The following is a 9,156-nucleotide window of genomic DNA, read 5'->3' on the forward strand; positions in this document are numbered from 1 at the left end:
GATCATAAGAGAGAGAGGCAACTGTGTTCTGCACTATAGGATCCTCCAGAGTCCGCACACGTGACCTGTATCCTACGCACGCTATTGGCTAAAACCGATGGCGTGAATTCGATAGCAGTTTCAGCAGAGGGCTCAAGGCGTCTCTTGTCAGCAGCTTCAACTGGACAGAACTGCCGCGGTTCCGAAAGGCAGGCAACTTGTGTCACGTAGACACACTGGAAGTTCCTCTGGGAGATTTGACTGGGCCTTTGAAATAAATTTTTTAAACCAATTCCCTACAATATTCCTCGACTGGCTGCCACCCTGTACACATGAATGCCGTACCTGTCTATGCCCCGCCACCCCTCAGAGCATAACCAGCCGTAAACGATGGCTACTAGTGTCGCTGAGAAGCAACAACGAACAGTACAATGGGAAAACGAAATTGCCATTGCAACCTAAATTGGTTTAAAATACCACCAGGCACAAAAACATGTTTCAGACACGGCTCTACGATCGGTTAGTAATCACTCGTATGGGTATGAGCACGCATGAACAATGACATTATCGCCGTTAGAACAGGCCAGACATCCAATTTCCTATTTCAGTACCATAAGACCTACAAGAGCTCAAATTAAAAATTTAGAAAATAGACAGACACAAAAAACCTCTAAAATAGTAAAAAAAAATATTTATTGGCCCTTTAAGTTTAATACACATAGTAATATTTTGATCTAAGCGTCGTCGCGTCGAGGGTCCGCTAGTAAATAAAACAAAAAAGGTTAATAGCAGCTATCCTTTCTATACTCTGTTCGTCGTAAGAATAAAACTCGTGTAAATAAATACAAGCGCGATGATTGTTCAGACAGCCTAGCATATGTACACTGGTGCTGTTACGCTTACACTGTAAACACACATCAAAAAAGAAGTTTTGCATCTCGTCGGTTCCGAGAGTTCCGGAATTGCAATAGAGATCAACATAAACATCATTTCTGCCCTTTTTATTGCTCATGAAAACCACACATTGCATGCTGTACCACTATACACCGAGACCTACAGAGGTCGTGGTCCAGACTGCTGTACACACTGGTACCTCTAATACCCAGTAGCACTTCCGCTTGCAGTGATGCATGCCTGTATTCGTCGTAGCATACTATCCACAAGTTCTTCAAGGAACCGTTGGTCCAAATTGTCCCACTCCTCAACGGCGGTACGGCAGAGATCCCTCAAAGTGGTTGGTGGATCACGTTGTTCATAAACAGGCCTTTTCAATCTATCCCAGGCATGTTTGATACGGTTCATGTCTACAGAACACGCTGGCCACTCTAGTCAAGGGATGTCGTCGTTATCCTGAAGGAAGTCATTCACAAGATGTGCACAATGGGGGCGCGAATTGTCGTCCATGAAGACGAATTCCTCGTCAATATGCTACCGATGCGGCTGCACTATCGGTCGGAAGATGGCATTCACGTATCGTACAGCCATTACGGCGCGTTCCATGACCAACAGCGGTATACGTCGGCCCCAAATAATGCCACCGCAAAACAGCAGGGAACCTTCATCTTGCTGCACTCGCTGGACAATGTGTCTAAGGCGTTCAGCCTCACCGGGTTGCCTCCAAACACGTCTCCGACGATTGTCTGGTTGAAGGCATATGCGACACTCATGGGTGAAGAGAACGTGATGCCAATCCTGAGCGGTCCATTCGGCATCTTGTTGGCACCATCTGTACCTCACTGCATGGTGTCATGGTTTCAAAGATGGACTACGCCATGGACATCTTGAGTGAAAAAAAATGGTTCAACTGGCTCTAAGCACTATGGGACTTAACATCTGAGGTCATCAGTCCCCTAGACTTAGAACTACTTAAAGGTCATCAGTCCCCTAGACTTAGAATTACTTAAACCTAAGGACATCACACTCATCCATGCCCGAGGCAGGATTCGAACCAGCGCTCGTAGCAGCATCGCGGTTCCGGACTGAAGTGCCTAGAACCGCTCGTGAGCAAAGTTGCGCATCATGCAGCCTACTGCGGCACGAAAAACATTATTCAACATGGTGGCGTTGCTATCAGGGTTCCTCCGAGCCATAGTCCGTAGACAGCGGTCATCCAGCGCAGTAGTATCCCTTGGGCGGCCTGAGCAAGGCATGTCGTCGACAGTTCCTGTCTCTCTGTATCTACTCCATATTCGAACAACATCGCTTGGTTCACTCTGAGACGCGTGGACACTTCCCTTGTTGAGAACCCTTCCTGGAACAAAGTAACGATGCGGACGCGATCGAACCGCGGTATTGACCGTCTAGGCGTGGTTGAACTACAGACGACATGGCCGTGTACCTCCTTCCTAGTGGAATGACTGGAACTGATCGGCTGTCGGACTCCGTCCAATAGGCGCTGCTCATGCATCGTTGTTTACATCTTTGGAAGGGTTTAGTGACATCTCTGAACAGTCAAAGGGACTGTGTCTGTGATACACTATCCACAGTCAACGTCTATCTTCACGAGTTCTGGGAACGGGGTGATGCAAAACTTTTCTTGATGTGTGTATTAGATATCTTATTACTACTTTACATTAAATGAAACGCCCGCATCTCGTGGTCGTGCGGTAGCGTTCTCGCTTCCCACGCCCGGGTTCCCGGGTTCGATTCCCGGCGGGGTCAGGGATTTTCTCTGCCTCGTGATGGCTGGGTGTTGTGTGCTGTCCTTAGGTTAGTTAGGTTTAAGTAGTTCTAAGTTCTAGGGGACTGATGACCATAGATGTTAAGTCCCATAGTGCTCAGAGCCATTTCATTTCATTAAATGAAACTTTAATATATTATAATGTATTAATAGCCATCAACGGTTTCTTAATCACGCTTTAGCTATGTAGTTTTTATTTAAAAAGTCGTGTACAGTGCTGTGCTCTGATTATCGCGCTGTTAATACGCAATATGAAAATGGATGAGGCTGCTACATTCTCCGTACTGTAAAACGGTTAAAATGTGCCGAAAATAGGTTGTTCTTAATGTTTTTCATAAATTTACAGAAAAATCGGCTTTGAAGTTTACCGAGGGACTGTATTTGATACAGTCAAGACACAAAGCATACTGGATGTACAGCGGAATCAGTAGCGTAGTATATTGATAACCTAGTGCAGTTCACAGATCGCTGGTTCAAGTCTCGTCTGTCATTTATTTCGTTCAATTTTAAATACCTACATCTCGTAATTCTAAAATTCATCATCATTTTTATGAATAATGCACATCTTCTTGTTTCTAATTACACACTGCACGCGAAATTCCTGTTTTCATTTGAAATATAAATTCTTAATTACCCATATTTTATGAAAATTGTTAATAAAGGATGCTTAAATTAAGAAAGCATGTCAATTTAATTTTTAGGGCACAAACGAAAAACCAAATACTCTTTATTTGGACTATGTCCATTGTTTTATACAACATATGTGGCCTCACACGAACCAGATTGGTAAGTGTCGTAGAAACATGAAAAGCAATCATTTTCACAGCATCGAGCACACCGTACAAAAGCTGCATTTTTACATTTGCCACTGTACCATTGCAATATAAATCCAGCTGATCCGGAGTTAACGGGAATTGGCCCGAAAAATAACAAGACTTACGCTACCAGATGTACTGGAAGTAACGGACGCAGCTTTTTCACAAGTCGCTGCCGAACGGTGACAGAATATACAACGGCACGTAATAGGAGAAATGCGCAGCCTGGATGTCTTCGTAGATTCTGTTGTTGATCGACTCGTTATCAACCTATCAGATGACAATTCCAGAATTGAAATCTATTTCTCGGATTAGGGCAAGGAAGGATCTAAGAGACTGCCAGACGACTGACTGCAATTAATGTGAAGTAGTGTTTTTAACAATGGAAGAAATTTACCACATCCAAAAATATATCACAGATTGCAAAAAAGTTATCAATGACCAAACACTACTGTGCAATAAAACGCTATTTAACACTCTTAAACTAATTATCAGACAAAAACAAATACGCGCGCGCGCGCGCACACACACACACACACACACACACACACACACACACACACACACACAAACACACACACAGGCTCGCGTGTATATGTACGTGTGCGCGCGCTGAATGAAAACAAACGGAACAGATTCACAGTTCGCGGACGTCGAACCAAAATAAAACAGTGAACTAACGGCAGTCGGAAGCGCATCAGGAACATGAATTTGTGCAGTTAAACGCATGTTTACGTCACAGGAATATAGCAAGACGCACATTCACAAACGAGCAGCAGAAAACGTGAGTAAACATTGTCAAAACGCGAAACATAGCTCGCCGTACCTAAGCTTCACCAAACGTTTAGCTGCGTCCACAGCTTCAGCTCAGCTACACAAAAACACGTTTGGGACACAAAAGCAAACTTGCCACAGCACAGGACAAGCCAAATACTACAATGGCAGGCAAATATTAAACGAGTTCTACCCGAACATAAAGTTTAGACATTAGATTATTAAAAAAGAATGGATGCAAACGTTTTCTAACATCCTTCATGTTTGCAGATGACATGAGGTACTAATTTAGACCCGAGAATGATTTCAGTTGGCAGCCAAAGGTGACACACAATGTAAAATAAATTGTAAAGTGCACATATACTTTAAATAACATCATTGTCTGATGCAAAATATTTCCTAACTTAAACATAATCTGAATATATGCATTCCAGAAAAATAAAAGGAAGAAAAAAAAAAAACACTGAGGATGCCACAGATGAGGTGAAACATGTTTGGGTGTTAAAACAAACCGATAATTTGTGTACTTGCAAAAAGGCGAACCCACCCTTAACTCATTATTATTTTATGGAAGCACAAGAACTGAGCTCAAAACTCCAATATTATAATTACCAGAGTTACTTTCAAAAGTTACAGAATACTGCGGCAGACTTTTATTGAACATGACTTTTATTGAACGCTACACTATACTTCAAAACGAAACAGATACAAGACACTGTTTTTCAAAACAAGTCACCAAGTCTCTTTAAACGACTGTCAACACGTTCTACCAATCGTTTAATTTCGCGATGACAGAAATCCGCTTCTTGATCACGGGGCCATTCGAGAACCGCTGAGTGAACGTTCTCAACGTCGGAAAGGCTGCAATTTCTCCGAATCAGTTCCTCGATTGCCCGGGCAATATCGTCTGTGGTCCATGTCTATGGCCTTCCTTCCCTCTGCATCAACCCACCTCTCTGCAGTCTCGGTCAAACTGTTGTTACTATTTTGGCACTGCTGGACGTAAACTGCATTTCGTTTATGTATCGCCACAGTTAAGGTGTTTTGCCCCACAAGAATCCTGTCGTACCTCGCAATTCAACTTTGGATCACATTTACAGTTATCTCGTCATTTCACTCCCACACTGTGAAGCACCTGTCATCGTACGCCAGCAAAAGTCTGTACTCCGTTCTTCTGACAATGCGCCACTCTTGTTTGTTGGTTGATTGATTGATTTTGGGAAGGGAACCAAACAGCGAGGTCATTTCCCACATCGCATTAGGAAAGGATGGGGAAGGAAGTCGGCCGTGCCCTTTCAAAGGAACCATTTCGGCATTTGCCTGAAAAGATCTAGGGAACTCACGGAAAATCTAAATCAGGATGGCCAGTCGGGGGGTTTGAACCGTCGTCCTCCCGAATGCGATTCCAGGTGTGCTAACCACTGTGCTACCTCTCTCGGTCATTCATGCTGCGCAAAGGTCTTAGTGTGGGACAACATGTGTAACTTACTTTTTGAAGTCCCCTCGTGGACCAGAAATACGCTAATGACCATTTAAATTGCTACACCAAGAAGAAACGCAGGTGGTAATCGGGTATTCATCGCACAATTGTATTATACTAGAACAGACGTGTGATTACATTTTCACGCAATTTGGCTGCATAGATCCTGAGAAATCAGTACCCAGAACAACCACCTCTGGCCGTAATAACGGCCTTGATACGCCTGGGCATTGAGTCAAACAGAGCTTGGATGGCGTGTACAGGTACAGCTGCCCATGCAGCTTCAACACGATACCACAGTTCATCAAGAGTAGTCACTGGCGTATTGTGACGAGCCAGTTGCTCGGCCATCATTGATCAGACGTTTTCAGTTGGTGAGAGATCTGGAGAATGTGCTGGCCAGGGCAGCAGTCGAACATTTTCTGTATCCACAAAGGCCCGTACAGGACCTGCAACATGCGGTCGTGCATTATCCTGCTGAAATGTAGGGTTTCGCTGGGATCGAATGAATGGTAGAGCCACGGGTCGCAACACATCTGAAATGTAGCGTCCAGTGTTCAAAATGCAGTCAATGCGAACAAGAGGTGACCGAGACGTGTAACCAATGGCACCCCATACCATCACGCCAGGTGGTACGCCAGTATGGCGATAACGAATACACGCTTCCAATGTGCGTGCACCGCGATGTCACCAAACACGGATGCGACCATCATGATGCTGTAAACAGAACCTGGATTCATCTGACAAAAATGACGTTTTGCCATTCGTGCATCCAGGTTCGTCGTTAAATACACCATCGCAGGTGCTCCAGTCTGTGATGCTGCGTCAAGGGTAACCGCAGCCATGGTCTCCGAGCTGATAGTCCATGCTGAAGCAAACGTCGTCGAATTGTTCGTGCAGATGATTGTTGTCTTGCAAACGTCCCCATCTGTTGACTCAGGGATCGAGACGTGGCTGAAAGATCCGTTTCAGCCATGCGGATAAGTTGCCTGTCATCTAGACTGCTAGTGATACGAGGCCGTTGGGATCCAGCACGGCGTTCCGTATAACCCTCCTGAACCCATCGATTCCATATTCTGCTAACAGTCATTGGATTTCGACCAACGCGAGCAGCAATGTCGTGATACGATAAACCGCAATCGCGGTAGGCTACAATCCGACCTTTATCAAAGTCGGAAACGTGATGCTACGCATTTCTCCTCCTTACACGAGGCATCACAACAGCGTTTCACCAGGCAACTGCTGTTTGTGAATAGAAATCGTTTGGAAACTTTCTTCATGTCAGCACATTGTAGGTGTCGCCACCGGCGCCAACCTTGTGTGAATGCTCTGAAAAGCTAATCATTTGCATATCACAGCATCTTCTTCCTGTCGGTTAAATTTTGCGTCCGTAGCACGTCATCTTCGGGGTGTAGCAATTTTAATGGCCAGTAGTGTAGCTTTCACAAAGATTTAAAGTCACTTACTCCGGTTCACAGAGGTGTCCACTATTCGGCTATACACATTTTGAATAACATAGCAGACCATAAAAAGTTTAACTTATAATACAGCCCAGTTGGAGAAGAGTCTAAACGACTTATTGGTGGCCAACTCCTTCTACTTTACTGATGGATTTCTTAGCCGAACCACTGATGACAGTATGTTATTAATAATATCGCATAATGTGAATATTGCGTACAATCTGACTTCTGTACAAATTTTGTGCAGTAATGCAATAATTGTAAATATGTGCTGTAAATTCTTTTAAATATTTTTATACAATAGGCCTACCCTAAGAATTATCATATGCACCAAGTACATTGTACATTTAATATTTGATGACAAGTTTTTTACTATTTTTAATTGTAAATACGCTTACGACTTTTTCCCCGATTTCACATCCATAAGAGCAATTTCATTTGGGACATGTGGAAGGTGCATTAGCATATGTATTCGAATTTTGTAAATACTTATTGTGTACTCTCCTTTCGTGACATGTTCCACACCCCTGAGGATCTCCTCATTATGGATCAATTGGGACGAAAAGTACATCTAATCGTGTCATCTAATCTAATCTTTCCTCCTCTACGCGTATCACGGAGTTGACACGACTGTCAATCACTTTTCCCATGCGCCATTTGTCACTGGAACACTGAAGAGTGGAATGGATTCTGGTGCCAGAAATACTCTCCAACGTCATTGTAAAGTGGCTTGCGGAATATAAACATACATTCTATGCCTAAGGTGTCGCTGGATGGAAGAATTGGTCAATTACGTGGTCGACACTCCCCTGTCCTGGTCGTTGTCTTCGGTTTCAAAACGGGAACTGCCGAGTCTCCTATAAGAGATTCTTCACGTTGACACAAAGCTTTCTGAATCTCTATCAAGTTCTACCACCAAAGAAACGTCTTTGGCACCTGTAGGGAATCGAATATGTCTCTTCTGTATAGTTAACCATTTAAAAACGCCTTACACGGCGTTTCTTACAGACAAACATCATGTCATTACCTTGTAAGCGGAAAAAATTATTGAAGCTGTGCACATTATTTCTTACTGAGAGTTTGTCACATGCTACGGAACACGGAGAACTTAGGCGACAATAGCCTGTTATAGGCGCTGGCCATCCGTTCGCTATCGCAGCAATATTCGCACACACGCACACATACCTTATCTGGGTAGGCGAGTAAACAGCTGCGTCTGTTTGGCTTGGGCTGAGCAGCAGTGGTGTAGCGCTGAGCCGAGGATCTGTGCTGGCTAAGCACTTACTTCTAAACGGGAGCCGCTCCGTGCGCCTCTGGCTCAGCGCCATGTGTACGTGACGCGTGCAAACAACAACATACTACGCCAAGGACACTGAACGACTATAGTTCGAGTTAGAAGTGTATGCAAGTAACATATATTCGTGTAATTATGAGCCAAAACATTATGGTCACTGTCCACTGCTGCCTCAGAGCTCCTATACAGTGGTGGAAATCAGTATAAAGGCATAGATATTTGAAGGAAAATTAACATTGTAAGCTGGAATAGTTGTGCACAGTGTATATGCAATAGTATGAGATTCATTATACCAACAAAGGTAGGCAAATGGTACCGCCTTTGGTGTCAGTAGTACAGTACATAACAAGACATTAACGATTCATAGGGCAGGGGCGGCTCTGGGCGGTGCTAGCGTGTTCGTACGTGCCTTCACTGCAGTTCGGAAACAGACACCATTATTGACAGAGTGTGTTGTATACATAAGCCATGATTGTGACAATACTACACGGAAAACGTTTATCATGTGATGAAAAAGCAAAAATTGGTGTGTACAAGGAAGTGAGACTCTCTAATCGCCAAATCGCCAAGAAGTCGAACCATTCAAGAACGGTGATCGCCCGCATCTCGTGGTCGTGCGGTAGCGTTCTCGCTTCCCACGCCCGGGTTCCCGGGTTCGATTCCCGGCGGGGTCA

The 9,156-nt window shown here is 44.2% G+C and overlaps 1 protein-coding gene across 1 annotated transcript in view; it reads right to left on the reverse strand.

Moving 5' to 3' along the window:
• The window catches only part of LOC126416709 (protein halfway), a 96,842-nt gene extending 88,378 nt beyond the window's left edge, over positions 1–8,464 (reverse strand). Inside the window, exon 1 of the mRNA XM_050084524.1 lies at positions 8,374–8,464. The gene's annotated coding sequence lies outside the window, so the exon portion shown is untranslated. The remainder of the gene's footprint in view (positions 1–8,373) is intronic.
• Positions 8,465–9,156: the final 692 nt, after the last annotated feature.

This window comes from Schistocerca serialis, chromosome 1 (assembly GCF_023864345.2).
Source record: "Schistocerca serialis cubense isolate TAMUIC-IGC-003099 chromosome 1, iqSchSeri2.2, whole genome shotgun sequence".
Lineage (NCBI taxonomy): Eukaryota > Metazoa > Arthropoda > Insecta > Orthoptera > Acrididae > Schistocerca > Schistocerca serialis.